Genomic DNA, 18727 nt, shown 5'->3' with positions numbered 1-18727 from the left:
CTTCAGAACTGAGAGGTGCATTACGGACTCAAAATGTTAACTATTTCTCCCTCCACAGATGTTGCTAGACCTGCTGAATTTTTCCACCACATTCTGTTCTTATGCCATAAATTACTCCCCTTCCATTCCTGGTTCGAAGGGAGAGCATGAATCCGAAGAATTTATCAGAAAGTTTGTTCGCTGCTCCACAGAATGCAGCTTTACATTGGGCAAAACACCAAGAAAAACGCAAACAACTGCGCAGGAAAAGAATAAATAAACTAAGATTCGGGATTACATATCAACCCAAGCTCCACCTTGATGAAAATTGTTCTTTTTCACCGTAACCTGCTTAACATTATAGCTTCCAACACGTTATGAAATTCCGTTTGTCGTTTCATTCACAAACGCTCCTCTTACCGATTACAATCATTGTATGGCCGCTGACATATGGCTTACATCAAACAAATCTCTCCGACGAAAGGTGCCTTAACTATGAAGTCGTTGTTGTCTTGACTCAGTTCCTGTTATAATACTGTACCTCAATCTATATATTTGAATTTTACAAAAATACATCACCTGACACACCACTAGGCTAGGCTGACAGTGGCTTCAGAGGTTTATTGGACATCTAAATATCAACAGAAACTAACATTGGTTCACGTATGGATAGGAAAATCTTATTTTCTAAACGTACCCTACCTTCATCGCACTAATCCTTTCAGTATGAATCCAGGAAAGTCGCTGCCGAATTGAGCGTAGCTTACTTATGTTGCTGTCATTGTGTATACTTGTGGATGATGGTTTTAACTTAGGGAACAACAAGCAGTTGCTTGACAGGACCTGAAAATCCAGTTCTCTCACATTGCTTCTTGCCTCCCCTCATTTGTTCACCTTTCTAGCAGGGTATCCAATTACAGTGTAATGCAGCAGCACAATGCCAGTTTGCTAAACATATCACATACCAGCATCTGTATCTGTTTATGCCTGTCTGCTAGACTCCCCAGCCCTATTAACCTGAACTCAATTACCCTTACCACTACACCTTAATGTGAAGATTAACTCAGGAATAGCTCTTATGGATTTACATGGTGTTTTTTTAAAATAAATGCTTTGATTTCCATTGCAAAATCCCCACCACAATTAATTGAAAGCACTTAATTGTTGAGGTGGAGTATTGTTGAAGGTGTCTGGTGATAAGGAAGGAGTTTTATTGAGGGGGCATTAGTAATGAGGTTGGGTCTTGTTAGCTGTCGCCGGGTTTCCGCAGGTAGGGCTATGGACTGGCCTTCAGTAATGAGATTCACACTGAATCACCTCATGCAGCCCTTTGATTTGGCATTGTATTTCTTTTTACTCAAGTCAACATATGTTCAACCAGACCCTACGAGCTGATATCATTAACATTACCAAAAGTTAAAGGCGAAGGGGTGAAACCCGATACGAAAGCGGTGGTGGAGTCTCATTAGGCAGTTGGGCGTTTCCTTCAAGCTAACGCCTAGCAAGTCCTGCAACCAATTAATTAGAGGCTTTTTGATATTAGCCCTGGACAAGTCTGCACCTTCTAAAACCATGCTGAGGCTATAGGCAGCAAACAAAGACAGGGGAAACCATCCGTTTTGGGAGCTGTAATGTCAGAACTGTGTAGCCTGGTATGAACACGGTGACCATATTTCACAGTAAGTGTATGCAAGGCAGCACTGATTGACCTTGTGAGCCTTGATATCGACTTTACCGATTAAAGGAAATCAGATGAGCCAATTTCAGGCTTCATAACTGATGCTAACTACAGCGTCTATTGGCATGACAAGAGAAGACCCCCATGAACATGCTGTTGTAGCCACCTGGGTTGGCCACTTCCGGACTTAAAATGGAGAACACCAAAGGCTGAAGGGAAATTCAGCCAACACAGGCAAAAACTAGCAGGTGCAAGTTTACGGTGTATTAGACTCTGCAAAAACCCAGACAGCATCGATACAAGCAGCCATCTGCATAATAATGTAGCAGCCATCTACATAGTAATGAGCGATCCCCGGGAACAATCAAAACATTTGAGGAAACAAAGCTAAGCCAGACTCCTCGGCGCCAGCAGGAGCCACCACAAAAGAGGTTAACGGACACTTAAAGACCGCCCAACGATCAGGGTACAGCTCCAGTATTGGAGAAATCGAACCAAGCGATTGGGACAAAGTCCAATCACTTGAAACCAGGTACGGGATCCGCCCCAAAAGGCGGGAAGCCCCTGGGGACTATAAAGTAACGCCCCCAAGTTCAAATCGTCCTTCTTGACAGGGTCACTCAGCAACGCGAACCAACCCTCGACAGTAACCTGTCCAGCTGCCGCCAAATAACGTAAGTCTCAAGTCAACGTTCGCTACGAGATAGGTGCTGCAAGCTACCAGTCCATACCAGCTTTTGAATCCCGTAGACTCAGAACCCGAACGAAAGGCCATTTGTTCCCCTGACCTGGTGGGCCAGTCCGAAGCGAAGTATTGGCCTGTTAGTGATAGAAATAGCTTAGAAAGTAGAGTTTATGCAGGAGTAGATTTGACTGTGTGCAAATAAATGTGCTTTGATTTGAATCTTACTAATTGAGTTATTGATCATAACTTGAACTTGAACCTCGTGGCGGTATCATAAAGATATCTGTCGATTCTAGAGCAAAGGTTATAAAACAGTGTAGCACTATTAATTACTCACGAGACGAGAAGAGATGAAGTCAATCAAAGGCTTTATTAAGCAGACTTGTTCCCCAGCAGCTCAGTTACAGAATGCGGCTGCTGGGAAAACCCAGGTTCTTATACTTTGCCTTACTGGGTGGAGCCAGCAGGCGACAGATCCAATCAGGACCCAGTGTCTGTCTACCAATAGCCTCTCGGCATCACAGGTACCGTACTACCCCTGATACATACCACCACATTCACCCCTTGTTAATAAAGAACCCGGCGGGGTGGTGGGTCGCATGGTGGTAGGGGTTTACAAAGCTGGTACTGGAATTATCTTAACACTGTGCTATGCATCGATCTCAACAGTGAACTATTTACACTGCCGCTTTTCTGGGCTATTGAATTATTTACAGATTTTTGCCTTGTCACGCGGATTCCACGAGTCGAGTGGGTGCCCTGGTCATCCTTGTCGATCGTCTCAGCCCCGGTGGTGGTGCAGGTGCTGGCTCGGACACTGTCATCTCTGGGAGCGTCGTGATGTTTGTTCCTATTTCACTACTCTTGGGCGGGCACGGGAGGAGGACCGATCCACCCGGGAAGGGAGCGGCTATGGGGTGCGCCGGCGGGAGGGAGGGGGTGATTGGTGTTGGGGGTGTGTGGGGAGTTCCGGCGGGCGCCAGCTCCCGCAGGGAGACCATGTCCTGTTGGTCGTCGGGGTATGCCAAGTAGGCGTATTGCGGGTTTGCATGGAGAAGATGAACCCTCTCGACCAACGGGTCCGATTTGTGCGCACGCACATGCTTTCGGAGCAAGATGGGTCCTGGGGCTGCCAGCCAGATCAGAAGTGACGTTCCGGAGGAGGACTTCCTAGGGAAGACAAGGAGGCGCTCGTGAGGCGTTTCATTAGTTGTGGTACACAGCAGCAACCGGATGGAGTGGACGGCATCCGGGAGGACTTCCTGCCAACGTAAACTGGGAGACTTCTGGACCGTAGGGCCAGTAGGATGGTCTTCCAGACCGTACCGTTCTCCCTCTCTACCTGACCGTTTCCCAGGGGGTTGTAACTGGTCGTCCTGCTCGAGGCAATGCCCTTGCTGAGCAGGAATTGACGCAGTTCGTCGCTCATGAAGGAGGACCCCCTATCGCTATGGATGTCTGCGGAGAAACCGAACAGTGTAAAAGGTGGTGCAGAGGGCTTTAATGACCGTGGCCGCGATCATGTCGGGACAGGGGATGGCGAATGGGAAACGGGAGTATTCGTCCACCACGTTTAGGAAGTACGTGTTGCGGTCGGTGGAGGGGAGGGGGCCTTTGAAATCCAGACTGAGGCGCTCAAATGGTCGGGAAGCCTTTATCAGGTGCACTCTATCTGGCCTGAAAAAGTGCGGTTTGCACTCTGCGTGGATTTGGCAGTTCCTGGTGGCTCTTCGGACCTCCTCAACAGAGTAGGGGAGGTTGCGGGTCTTCACAAAGTGGTAGAACCGAGTGACCCCCGGGTGGCAGAGGTCCTCGTTGAGGGCTTGGAGGCTGTCTACTTGTACGTTGGCACATGTGCTGCGGGATAGGGCATCGGACGGCTCGTTCAGCTTTCCGGGACGGTACAAGATCTAATAGTTATACTTGGAGAGCTCGGTCCTCCACCTCAAGATCTTGTCGTTCTTAATTTTACACCGCTGTGCATTATCGAACATAAAGGCTACCAACCGTTGGTCAGTGAGGAGAGTGAATCTCCTGCCAGCCAGGTAATGCCTCCAATGTTGCACAGCTTCCACTATGGCTTGGGCTTCCTTTTCCACGGAGGAGTGGCGGATTTCTGAAGCGTGGAGGGTCCGGGAGAAAAAGGCCACGGGTCTGCCCGCTTGGTTGAGAGTGGCCGCCAGAGCTACGTCGGATGCGTCGCTCTCGACTTGGAAGGGGAGGGACTCGTCGATTGCGTGCATTGTGGCCTTTGCGATATCCGCTTTGATGCGGCTGAAGGCCTGGCGGGCCTCTGTCGACAGGGGGAAGGTAGTGGACTGAATTAACGGGTGGGCCTTGTCCGCGTAGTGGGGGACCCACTGGGCGTAATAAGGAAGAAGGCCAGGCAGCGTTTAAGGGCTTTGGAGCAGTGGAGGAGGGGGAACTACATAAGGGGGCGCATGCGTTCAGGGTCGGGGCTATCACTCCATTACGCACCACGTAGCCAAGGATGGCTAGACGGTCGGTGCTGAACACACATTGTTCCTCGTTATAGGTGAGGTTCAGTGCGTTAGCGGTCTCGAGGAATTTGCGGAGGTTGGCGTCGTGGGCCTGCTGGTCATGGCCGCAGATGGTTACATTGTCGAGGTATGGGAACGTGGCCCGCAAACCGTGCTGGTCAACCATTCGGTCCATCTCCCGTTAGAAGACCGAGACTCCGTTAGTGACGCCAAATGGGACCCTTAAAAAGTGGTAGAGCCGCCCGTCTGCCTCGAGAGCCGTGTACTTGCGGTCGCTCGGGCAGATGGGGAGCTGATGGTATGCGGACTTGAGGTCCACGGTAGAAATGACCTTGTATTGTGCAATCCGATTGACCATGTTGGATATGCGGGGGAGAGGGTACGCATCTAGCTGCGTGTACCTGTTGATGGTTTGACTATAGTCTACGACCATCCTCTGCTTCTCCCCGGTCTTTACAACTACCACCTGGGCTCTCCAGGGACTATTCCTGGCCTGGATTATGCCTTCCTTCAGCAGCCGCTGGACTTCAGACCAGATAAACGTGCGGTCCTGGGCGCTGTACCGTCTGCTCCTAGTGGCGACGGGTTTGCAATCCGGGGTGAGGTTCGCAAACAAGGAAGGCGGTTCAAACTTGAGGGTCGCGAGGCTGCAGATAGTGAGTGGGGGTATAGGGCCGCCGAATTGGAACGTTAAGCTCTGGAGGTTACATTGGAAATCTAACCCTAGGAGAGTGGGAGCGCAGAGGTGGGGGAGGACATAAAGCCGATAATTCTTAAACTCTCTCCCTTGCACTGTTAGGTTCGTGATGCAGAGCCCTTTGATTTTTACGGAATGGGATCCCGCTGCCAGGAAAATTTTTTGGGTACTCGGATGGATTGAAAGAAAACAGCGTCTTACCGTATCCGGATGGATAAAACCTTCCATGCTCCCAGAGTCGATCAGGCATGGAGTTTCGTACCCGTTCACCAGCACCGTCATTGTTGCCGTTTGGAGCGTCCGGGGCCGCGACTGGTCCAGGGTCACCGAACCCAGTTGTGGTTACTGCATCGGGGCGTTTTCTTCAGACCCCGTGGAGCCGTCCATGCTGGGGTCCTTGGCTATCAGCCAAGATGGCAGCATTCATGGATCGCACGCGGTCGGGGGGCAGACAAAATGGCTGCGCCCATGGATCGCACGTGTCCGGAGGGTCACAAGATGGCGGCGCCCATCCCCCCCACGTGAAGTCTGGGACCCAAAATGGCGGCGCCCGTTGGCCGCACATGGATCGTTGGGGGGGTTGAGTCTGCTGTCCCCGTTCTCCCCCGGAGATTGCGGCGACCCCTCGGGACTGGCACACCGCCGAATAGTGCCCCTTCTTCCCGCAACTTTTAGATGGCCGAGCGGGCCGGGCAGCGCTGCCGGGGGTGATTCGACTGCCTGCAAAAATAGCAGCGGGGCCTCCCCGGGTGGTCTGGTGCTCTGGCCGCGCAGGCTCGCGGGGGGGTGGGGGTTGCCGGGGAGTCGACGGAGCCCAAGGGGCTGCCGCGCGGTCGGACGTAAGCGCGGGCATTTCGTGAGGCCACATCGAGGGAGGCCGCAAGGGCCGTGCCTCCGTGAGCCCTAGTGAGTCTCTCTCCAGCAGTCGCTGGCGGATTTGGGATGAGGTCACACCTGCCACAAAAGCATCCCTGATTAGGAGCTCCGTATGTTCGTTTGCGCTCACCGATGGGCAGTTGCAGTTCTTTCACAATATCAACAGCGTGCTGTAGAACCCATCCAGCGATTCTCCGGGTATTTGCCGCCTCATCGCGAGTTGGTGGCATGCGTAGACTTGGTTTACGGGCCGAATGTAGACTCCTTTCGGCATGGTGAGCGCCGTCGGGAAATCCTCCGGGTCTTCGATGAGCGTGTAGATCTCCGGGCTCACCCTGGAATGCAGGACCTGCCCGGGGCCGTTCGGAGGTATCCCCCGAAGCACGCTAGCCAGTGTTTAAATACGGCCGCTGAGTTTGCTGCATGGGGGCTGATTCGCAGACACTCCGGGGAGATCCGGAGCTCCATAGTCTTTTAAGTCTGCTAAATATATTGTAGCACTATCAATTACTCACGAGACGAGAAGAGATGAAGTCAATCAAAGGCTTTATTAAGCAGACTTGTTCCCCAGCAGCTCAGTTACAGAATGCGGCTGCTGGGAGAACCCGGGTTCTTATACTCCACCTTACTGGGTGGAGCCAGCAGGTGGCAGATCCAATCAGGACCCAGTGTCTGTCTACCAATAGCCTCTCGGCATCCAGGTACCGTACTAACCCTAATACGTACCACCACACAGAGCCAATTGAACCAACCAAAAGTTAGCAACACTGTAGTCTTCAGTCAGCAACAAATAGATGTAGTCAATTGTGCCACCAGAAGCAACTTCTGAACACTTAATCTCTCTGCATCTATCATCTGAGGGAGGTGTCCTCGACATCCTCGTGTTCATAAATCAACCATGAATACCGGAATCTCAGAAAAAGATGGGTTCTATGACTCACTAAATGACTTTCTTAGGCACATTCCAAATTGTGGGATGGTATTCAGCATTGGTGATTTCAAAGCATGTGTTGGCTCAGACAGAGTTTCATGGGAAATGTGCCATGCTCACCAATGGGGTGGGAAAGATAAATGACAATGACGTCTTGAGCTTTGTGCCCTGAATGAACATTGCATCACAAACATTTCAGGGCAAACATTGCAACAAGGTATTATGGCAACATCCAAGATCTGGCCATTGGCACCAACTTGACCTGATTATCACAAGATGTGATCTGCCCAGGGTTCCCCACACCCACACCAATCACAGCGCAGATTGCAACACTGCCCACTCCTCTGTCTGCGACAAAATAAAGGTGCAATCCTGAAAGCTTCACAGCTCCAAACACAATGATCTGTAACACATCGACATCCCTCGTCCGAGAAATTAATTCATAGCAGCACTTTGCATTGATGCTCAACCGATTGTTATTCACTAAAGGCTGATGAAGATTGGAAGTCGTTGGTTTTGATTACTAGCAGCAACAATATTTGGGAAAAGCAAAACCTGCAACAAACGCAGGTTTGAGATATACTCAGCAGTAATGCCATCCTGTCATTGAAGTAAAAAGCAAAGCCTAGCTGATGCACAACTTAAACCCAACAACGAGAACACTGCATGAACTGAAAGAAGCCAAGACAGTCGCACAAAACATTGAGAGATGCTGTACAAATAAATACTGGATCAAACTACGTTGAGAAGTCCAAACTGCCTGTGACAATGAAAATCTATCTACTGTGTATGCTGGGATGAAGAGTGCACTTGGTCCTACCATCGCCAAAGTTGACCCCTGAAATTACCAGTTGTGAGGTAATCACCAGCAGAAGTAAACTAGATGCCCTGCTGGATTGGACAGCACCGTGCTACTCTTCCAGGTGATGGACATCGCCTGCTTTGTGGTTGATGCTCTTCCACAACCTCCCGCCGTGGTCGAGTTGGACAAAGAACCCTCATCACGTGAGCTTGAAAAGGTAATTGATTGCTCAGCAAACAGAGGCACCCGACAAAGATGGAATTCCAGCTGAACTGCTCAAGCGCAGAAATTCTCATCTACTGCCACACCTTCACCACCTGCCACATCTCTATTGGAAGGTAGGATCTGCTCCACAGGACATTATATGAAAACAGTGGTGGCAGAGGAGATTGCAATAGTTACAGGGCATCTTATTCCTTAGCATCACTGGGAAGACCTTAACTGGAGTCATGCTTAAAAAGACTCCCATCGACTTGCAAACAGCATATATCCAGAAGAGCAGTATGGTTTCCCTGCTGCATAGCTGCAGTGGGCATGGTCTTCCCCATTTGTATTGAGTATTGAACAGGGTTACATTTTTACGTTGCTTTTGTAGATTTCAATAAAGCATTCAACACCTTCATCAGGACAGAACAATTAGGAAATTGGGTGATCACTAAAGCTCCTTAGCTTCACTCAATCCTTTTGTGACAATATGCATTGCATTTAACAGCACCACTTCCAACAATCTCAGGGCGAAGACTGGCAAGAAACAGGGCTGTGTCCTACCCCTCTTTAATTGTTATTTTCTTTTCTATGCCCCTTTCCTTTGCCTTTCTTGCAGAAATGGAAGGTGTTTGCTTGCACACTAGGCCAGACGGCAATCTGGAAAATCAGTCCAGACTGACAGCAAAGAGAAAAATTAAGCACATCTTGATCAGAGAACTCCTCTATGCTGATGGTGCCACAGGAGTTGCTCACACGGAAACTCAGCTACAAAGACTCATGGACTGTCTCTCCCATATGTGTCTGCAACTTGTTCTCCCTTACTACAAACGTCAAGGAATCCATGTTACAGGTCAGGATGTCACATCTCCACCCCGATCACTAACTGGCAGGTGCTGCAGTTGCTTGGTAAATTCTGTTGCCTTATGTCCAGCTGGACAGATGATCAGACTCTTGATGCAGAACTGAATACATGCAGGGCATGCTGACACAAGTAATGCAGCTCCCACTTTGGCCAACACCTGAAGGAAGCATTGGAAAACAAACTTTTATGACCAAGCTGATGGTTTAGTGTCTGTCTTCTCAGAACCTTGCTGTATGCCTGTGAAATGGATGACCTACTGCTATCCTAGAAATTTAGAAAAAGGGAGCAGGAGGAAGCCATTTGAGCATGCTCCGCGATTCATGATATCATGGCTGAGCATCCAACTCAATAGCCAGAGACTGGAAGAAAGGAACATTGATCTTTGCCGTTTACGGTTCATTCTGGACATTTCATGGAAGGACAAATTCATGAATGCAGTAGTCCTGCTGAAGGCAAATCTCCAAGTATATTGGCACTCATCAAGCAGAGGCCATTTTGGTAGTTCAGCAAGATATACAGGCTGGAAAATAGATGTATAGACATAGGTTGGGTGGCGATGGGTGGGGGGGGGGGGGGGGAGGGGGGAGATGGTTTAGCTGGAGCCAGAACACAAGCAGGACACACAAAGTGCTGCTTGGAAACAAAACATGAAGGCCCTTGTCATTTATTTTCACACCTGGGAGGCACTACCTGATGACAGAGGAAAATGGCGACATCACCTGTTGGCCACCATTGTCACCATGAGGATCACTAATGTTACAACCAGTTGAGGAGGGGTCAAATAGCTCCCCTCTTTTCCTACACCATATTTGATCCTAACAGGGGTTTTTAATAAATTTTAAGGATATGTTTGCCAATTCTGTAAGTATTTAACTGCTTATGCGCTAGGATCCTAAAATAACTGGACAGGCTTTTATTAGGTTCACGTGGTGCCAAGTCTGCGTGGACATGGCCCAGGTTCCGCACCATCCCCTTGTTGAGGCAAAGCTTCCTGTGGCACATCCTGTCCATCATCTATTTGAAAGGCCAGCAACGCCTGTACTGCTTGGACCATTGCCTGCCTCCCCCTCTGGGTCCCTCCCTGACCTGATGGGCGGCCAGGTCCTCAGGGTGTGGGGCAGGGCTCTGCACATGGGCTGCCCCGCCTTGAGCCTCTGTCGACACTGCAGCCACGGACTTCTCCAGTGCCTGGCTGCCTGGCCTACAGCAGCACCACAAGGACAGCCTCTGTGCGATCCAAGATATCATCCAACCGTGTAATATTTGTAAGGAATTGGAGAAGGCGAGAGACTGGCGACCAAAGGTGTCTTCCATCCTGAAACCATCCATTCCCCCATTGCTACCCCCTCATCCCCCAACACCACCGCACATCCACTGCCATCCGACACGCCCTGTCCACACATTCCTGGCTGCAGGGGGGCCCCTGGTCACCGGACCCCAGACCTGTGCCCCAGCCACCCGTATGTAACGTTACCTGGACCTGCCACTAGTCCACTCCCCAGTGCACATATCCACCCTCTGGTCACGGAAGTGTTTGGATGTTGGTTGCTGTATGTGTGGTGTTGCCTCCTGCAGTGCTCAGGCACACTGTCCAGGCATCACAGTTTGATTGGGATGCTAAGCAATAACTCTCATATGCTACATAGCCTGCCTATCACAGGAATCCACTTGGGAGATGTGAAGTGCCCACTCAACTACGATTGCCAATTCCCGATGAGCAATAACCTTCAGCCGCGTGGAAAGGGTTGTCCCCGTAATGTGCACACATGATCCAGGGGTGGGCATGGCAGACCCATGGGCACGGAGACACCCACCCCATCCCACCCCAGTGGCGACCCCCCACTGATGGCACTCCCCCCTCCCCCCACTGCGCCCACCCCACAGCTCTCTTCCCCCCACCCCCTCTCCCAATTGCCCTCTTTCCCCCCACCCCCCTCTCCCAATGGCTCTCTTCCCCCCCCCCACCCCCCTCTCCCAATGGCTCTCTTCCCCCCCCCACCCCCCTCTCCCAATGGCTCTCTTCCCCCCCCCCCACTCCCCCCTTCCCGACGGCTCTCTTTGCCCCCGCCCCACATGAGCATTGGCGCAGCATCCTCAGTGCCCTCGGCTGACTGCCTGGGAGCAAAGATGGCTACTCATCTCCTCGGATTGGCACTGGAGCACAGCATTGACTTTGTTCGTATACACACGAACACGCACACATCCCTCAGCTATTGGTCACAATGGTATCAGCCATTAAACAAGAAAGAACTTGAATTTATATACTGTTCTTCACAACGCCAGGACATTCTGAATATTTCACAGCCGATGAAAGTACTTTGGAAGTGTTGCCACTGTTGTAATGCAGAAAGAGACCAGATAGTTCTGTGTAAATTATCTTAAACGATATACGACTTGATAAATGGGATGCCTGCTCATTGCCTCATGCAATCAGGATCCTGGTTAAGCTCAGCAGCACCAAGTAGCTGACAACCATGGACTTGAAGTAAGCTCTTTGGCAGGTGCCACTTAGCACAGTGGGCCAGTTACACTGTGCATCTGCTGCACTGTCTGAACCGCACAACTCTACAGTCATATCTCTTTGAATGAAAAATGTTCCAGCAGCTGATAGATTCCATCCTAACAGAGTTTGGCATGATGCTAACATATTGCTGATGGGGCTATTCTCAACAGGTATGTGAGGGACACTTAAATTATGTCTCCAATACATAAACCAGTCAAGCAAAGCTTGATTTTTATGCTGCGTGGTAAAAACCTACTGCAGCTAAATTCCTCTGTCTTGATATTATAACCTGCCCAAATCCTATTGGCTGGAGATAATTGGTTATCCCATGTTACTTGATGAATATAAGCTCCCCCAATGAGAGGGGTAGGGGTGGGGCAATCATTAGCAGCGCAACTGTATAAATCGAGCTGGCCAGTGTGGTATGAGCTAGAGAGGGAACCATTAGTGAACTACTGGCCCTGTGTACATAGCTTTGCAAATAAAGTTACTTTCTGTTTGACTCTACAAACCTGTGCTGGGTTCTTCGTGGCCCTCACAAAACTTTCCCAATCAAGATGCTCACCCTTTTGGAATTATTTCTGTGTTTCCAGGTGGCACTGGAAAGTACTAATGCAAACTTGATGTTAATATCAAAATGGGATTAATAACACTTCTGGAATCAATGGAAAAGGTTAGGGCAGGACACCTAGGAAACTCCCTACCCTATTGAATAAGGAGACAAAAAATTGTGCTGGTAAAATTGCATTAAATTATTTTATCCACAAACTGGGATTGAAGAAAATGTGAAACTCCAGAACCTTTTTAGATAGCACCACAAAGTGGGGCAGGTTTAAGATGCTGGTGTCAGCATTGGCAGCATTCTCGCTTACGAGTCAAAGGCTGTGGGTTTAAGGCCACCTCCAGAGACTTGGGCACATAATGAAGCTGACACTTCCATGCAACACTGAGTGGTGGGGATATGGGGTGGAGTTGGTGCTGCATGGTTGGGGGAGGGGGAAATGGGCGGGCGGTAGGGGCAAGTCACCAGGCCATCTGCCCTTTCAGGTGAATGTTAAAAGTTTCCATGACACTTTTCAAAGACCAGGCAAGATCGCACAGGTGTCTTGGTCAATATTTACTCCTCAATCAACATCATTTAAAAAACAGGATTAAATCGGTCATTACCACATTGCTGCTCATGTTTCCCAACACCACAACAACGATCATACTTAAAGAGTGCTTCTTAGGCCAAAAAGTGCTTTGGAACATGTAGATGTCATTAAAGGTGCTATATATTTGACGGTGTCCTTTCCTTGGACTTTTGGAGCCCGAGTCCCAGGAAGACGCTGCTCCAGTCTATGTTGTTATGGTCGGGACATGAATGAAAATGAAAATCGCTTATTGTCACAAGTAGGCTTCAAATGAAGTTACTGTGAAAAGCCCCTAGTCGCCACACTCCGGCGCCTGTTCGGGGAGGCTGTTACGGTCAAACTGATCCTGTCTCCTTCCAAGTTCATCTGCAGAAATAGGAGGTGATTGACTGGACAGCTTCTGGCTGCCATCATCAGGAGTGAGCACATTAACATGAGGCATACTGTTAGCATGATACTTGTACCAGGCCCTACATTTAACAGCCTAGTTGACCAGCTGAAGGGCAAAACAGACAGTAGCATTTGGAAACCCAAAAAGTTAGCACTCCTTTTTACTGAGCTACGATTTGCAGGATATTCATGTGAAATCTTGCAGCTGAATACCCAATTTTTGCGACTGGAGGCAATTTTCTGGTCCCATCTGCACAATGGGAGCTGAGAGAAGGGGATTTTTAAAAAAAATTTTTTAACCCATGGGACTTTTTGATTGAACAGCAGAGAAATTCTCCTAGCATCCTGGTCAACATTCATCCCTCGATCAATACCTTCAATATAAATTAACGGGTAATACTTGTTGTTATTTGTGAGAATTCGCTGTTTGCAAATTGACTCTTCTGTTTATCTATATAAACACAGGGACTACACTTCCAAACCATCCATTGGCCGTGAACTTCTTTCGAATGTCACGGGGACGTGATGAGCAATAAAAGTTAATGATTTGTTTCTGCAGCAAACTTTAGTTAGAACTTTTCCAGTGAACCGTTTACTTTTAAAGGGATAGTAAAGAATTTTACTGCATGCAATGGGCACCACATTGCTGAATGTGAAACGTGCTGAATGTGACACCTTACTTACACACAGACCAACTTCACGCTGCAATTAATACTATATACTCGAGTATGAGATAGCCTATCTATTGGGGTTTGGTTACACCAACGGGATTTAATGATGGCAGCACTGCCCCTTTAATAGGGCTGAGACCGCTACCAGATCTGTAAAACCTACAGGATCTGAACAACACACTACAAACTACCAACAGCACCTAAATATAGCAAGCTGTATTTCCAAAGTGTATATGTTATGAGAGGGCACGTTTGTCACTTACATTCCCTATCTGAGCTTACTTCCTGTCAGTTAGACCACTAACAGCATATGAGCGAGCAGCTTTCACAGATTCTGTATTCGCCACAAAATACAAATTGACATTTTTGCGCACTGTAGACTTTCAGGTAAACAAAGTGGTGCATCAGGAAATCTCGCCGAATTATCTTTGCGCTGATCTGCAAAATCACCTAGGAATTTATATACATTTACCTCCCTCTGGTGTCATTTCCAAATGATCATTTGTTTATAGTTACACGTGTGCCCCTTTCAGCAGCTGGAGTTATGACCAGCGTGTAAATACATTTATTGTGAAAGTCAGTCTGAATTTTAAGCGAGTCTCCCAAAACCTGCACAACATTATTCTCCTTCTGAATTCCCTTGAGAAGTAACCAAGGTAACTGGAAACAAAAAGGATGGTTAATAAGTCACTGAGGTTGTTCCTGTTCACTCATTGAACATATTTGAATGATTAATGAGTTATATAAAATGAGTTAAGGGGAGGACTTCAATGACTGCTCCACAGAAATATGGTTTCTGTAGATAAGCATCTCTTTCATTGCGTTTATGCACCATGTCAAAGCATGGGAGCTAAAAGAACTTGCAAATCTGCTCAGTTATAAAACAGCAATGTAGTATAGCCAAACAAAGTGGTGTGCAACAATGCTTTTCTTTTCCAGCAAGAATTTAAGTTTGTAAGGAAGAAGGAGAAACACACCAGTTCCCCCATAATAAAACTCCAAATTTGCTGGCCAGGAAATTTAAGTTTCAGCAAATATGTCCAACAGCAATAGCAGGAAGGTCTGGAGGTGCATGAATCACCTGGACCGGATGGACTACACCCCAGGGTTCTAAAAGAGACAGCTGAGGGGATTGTGGAGGCATTGGTGGGGATCTTTTAGGAATCACTGGAGACAGGAAGGGTCCCAGAGGACTGGAAAGTGGCTAATTTTGAACCGTTGTTTTCAGAAGGGGGGGGTGGGGGGGGGGCAGAAGATGGGAAATTATAGGCCGGTTAGCCTGACTTTGTTCATTGGTAAGATTTGAGAGTCCACTATTAAAGATGAGATCACAGAGTACTTGGAAGTGCTTGATAAAATAGGACTGAGTCAGCACGGCTTTGTCAAAGAGAGGTTATGTCTGACAAATCTGTTAGAGTTCTTTGAGGAGGTAAAAAGGGAGCTGGACAAAGGAGAACCAGTGGATGTGATTTATTTAGATTTCCAGAAGGCCTTTGACAAAATGCCGCATAGGAGAAGGTTAAATAAGTTAAGAGCCATGGTGTTAAGGGTAAGATCCTGGCATGGATAGAGGATTGGCACTGGCAGAATGCAGAGAGTGGGAATTATGGGGTCTTTTTCAGGATGGCAGCCGGTGACTAGTGGTGTGCCTCAGGAGTCTGTTCTGGGACCACAATTTTTCACAATATACACTAATGATGATCTGGAAGCAGGAACTGAAGGCACTGTTGCTAAGTTTGCAGATGATACAAAGATTTGTTGGGGGACTGGTAGTATTGAGGAAGCAAGGGGGCTGCAGAAGGATTTGGAGAGGCTAGGAGAGTTGGCAATGAAGTGGCAGATGAAATTCAAGGTGGAAAAGTGTGAGGTTATGCACTTTGGAAGAAGGAATGGAGGCATAGACTATTTTCTAAATGGGGAAATACTTAGGAAATCAGAAGCACAAAGGGACTTGGGAGTCCTTGTTCATGATTCTCTTAAGGTTAACGTGCAGGTTTCAGTTGGCAGTTAGGAAGGCAAATGCAATGTTAGCATTCGTGTCGAGAGGGCTAGAATACAAGAGCCGGGATGTATAAAGCGGTATATGGCTCCGGTCAGACCCCATTGGGAGTATTGCGAGCAATTTTGGGCCCCGTATCTAAGGAAGGATGTGCTGGCCTTGGAAAGGGTCCAGAGGAGGTTCACAAGAATGATCCCTGGAATGAAGAGCTTGTCATATGAGGAATGGTTGAGGACTTTGGGTCTGTATTCATTGGAGTTTAGAAGGATGAGGGGGGGATCTTATTGAAACTTACAGGATACTGTGAAGCCTGGATAGAGTGGACGTGGAAAGGCTGGTTCCACTCGTAGGAAAAACAACTAGAATCAGAGGACACAATCGCAGACTGAAGGTACGATCCTTTAAAACAGAGATGGAGGAGGAATTTCTTCAGCCAGAGGGTGGTGAATCTGTGGAACTCTTTGCCGCAGAAGATTGCGGAGGCCAAATCACTGTGTCTTTAAGACAGAGATAGATAGGTTCTTGATTAATAAGAGGATCAGGGGTTATGAGGATGAGAAAAATATCAGCCATGATTGAATGGCGGAGCAGACTCGATGGGCCGAGTGGCCTAATTCTGCTCCTATGCCTTATAGTCTTAATAGCACGAAGTTACTGGAGTATAAAGTCGCCATCACCCCAGATGACCATAGGCTGCTTTCCCCTTTGAGGGGGGAGAGCAGATTGGTGGTGATTTAACCCGACGATAGCCCCACCTTAGGTGAGGGGTAAGGTGGAGAAGGTGGGGCCTTCATCATTGGCCTCAGCTGGTACGGGAATTGAACCTGCACTGTAGGCCTCACTCTGCATCACAAACCAACCGCCCAGCCAACTGAACTAAACCGGCCCCCAGTTCAGTACCATACTGAACAAGTGAAAGCAGGCAAGTCAACTTGAAGTATGTTATGGGCCAGGGTTTAGAAAACTTCAAAAGTATATCGTGGAGTTCACCTGATGTATAACTATTTATTGATTCTGGGTACAATGAGCACAAGAGCCTGCCTTTCAGGTGTTATTCAACAGAGTTCAGAGGCGCTTTTCATCAAAAAAACAAGCTTTATTCTAAGAATTTAGTTAACATTTGTATAAACACACACAGCAAGAATGTTTATCAATTACAAACACAAAGACCCGACACAGCTGCAGTAACCCATGTATAACCCTTAATGAATTCCCCCTTAACTGTTCCAATTCAATAACAAAATCCAAGTAAAACCAGAAATGCCTTTTCAAAGGTGTGACCCAGCACACGGCATTCTTACTGGTATAAGACTCGTTAGTGATACTCTGTTCTCGTTTTCAAACAGCAGGTTTGAATTCCTTCCAGAAAGCAATTAGATATTTTAAGTTATCAAGTCGTCTGGAAACAGTCTTTAAAATGAAGATAGAGAGACACTTCTTTCAACCGATGCAGTTCAAAACTAGTCCAAACTCAAAGTGAAAGTAAAACCCAGATCCACAGCCCAGCTCCACCCACACAATGACATCATTGAAGCCATGTGATAAGACAAAAACATTTCTTAAAGGGACACTCCCATGGCAAGTATAAGGCTTCATATTTCATTTCCCTTGCACAGTGCAGGTAAAATCTATCCTTACTATTTATCAGGAATGTCAGAGAGAGAGTATACTCGGGTGCAGTGGGGAACTTTGTATTTTTGGAGGCAAGAATACAGTCAATTCGTGTCTGCATGGAATCAAATAGGCAATGTATATACCCAGATTTAGAAGCTAAGATATGAATCATGGGCTAAAACTACATTTTTCCTCATTAATAGGTTTTATACTTCCACATAAACTCAGCCTTTTCATCCTCAAGGCAGGAATCACGAATCAGGTATTTCCTGATTTTGCAATCTTGTCTCTTGCCCAACAGTGACTGCCCATGCCATTTTCATGGCAGGGTGGCAGAGATGGGATGAAGTCAGGTCCATCACATATGGAAGCAGGTATGAGGTGGGAATGAAGGCAGACAAAGCCAAGGTTTCCATGTTGTAATGCTTGCCTCCTTCCACTAGTTTTGTACATGAGTGTTAGGCACCCTCATCTCCCACCCTTTGCCCCACCTCCGCTACCCACTTCTTACCCTTCCTCAAATCCCCCATTTCCCCGCACACCTGCATGCTCCTATATGCCCTCAATAACCTCCATGCCACTTTCTATGTATCCACAATGGACAAAACCTCTGAGCCCTATAATATCAGTGGAAGGTCTTTGAGATGCTCATGAAACTGTCAAATTTTTTTTTAAAAACCCACTCAAAGATCTCATCAAAAAGGCTCATAATAGTGTCAAACACATCTATTCAAACTGCACTTGAAAAAGTCTCATCCTATTAAGTGCTCATTAAATTATCAAAACTAAGTTTATGGTCACCTCGATAGTCGTATCAATAACTGCGACTGAGCTGAATCCATTAAAGGTGTTTGGAGCTCAGACAAGCATTCATCATGGGATCACATTGCACATTTCGGTCAAAGTCTCCGAAGCTGAATTAAAAACATTTGACATAGTAGAATAGATGCTCATCTATTGCAGTGTTTCAAAGGCTCAACTGGACTGTCAAAGAAAATATTAATTTGCAGGGGAAATAGACATTAAAACCAAATCAGCTCGGAGATGTTATGAATCCTCTGTCTACCAGCCACAAGCCAAACTCCATGGAAATAATGGAAAAAGTCAAAATGTGCTGCTCCGCAATGGCTCGCTACCTGTATCCATAGCTCCGCCCTGAAATATTCCACACAGAGGCCCACCGACCTCTGTTCCGAAAC

General features: G+C 47.6%; 1 protein-coding gene across 7 annotated transcripts in view; it reads right to left on the bottom strand.

The window, feature by feature from the left end:
* LOC140391621 (ETS-related transcription factor Elf-1-like) overlaps nucleotides 1-18727 on the bottom strand; it is a 247651-nt gene that overhangs the window by 190215 nt on the left and 38709 nt on the right. The window contains exon 1 of one of the 7 annotated variants that reach the window (XM_072476286.1): nucleotides 682-819. The exons of the other annotated variants lie outside the window; for them this stretch is intronic. The gene's annotated coding sequence lies outside the window, so the exon portion shown is untranslated. Of the gene's footprint in view, nucleotides 1-681; nucleotides 820-18727 lie in introns of those variants that run through there. 7 annotated transcript variants of the gene reach the window in all.

This window comes from Scyliorhinus torazame, chromosome 15 (genome assembly GCF_047496885.1).
Source record: "Scyliorhinus torazame isolate Kashiwa2021f chromosome 15, sScyTor2.1, whole genome shotgun sequence".
NCBI lineage: Eukaryota > Metazoa > Chordata > Chondrichthyes > Carcharhiniformes > Scyliorhinidae > Scyliorhinus > Scyliorhinus torazame.
The sequence above is the reverse complement of the archived record's forward strand: the minus strand, read 5'-3'. Positions and strand labels throughout refer to the sequence as shown.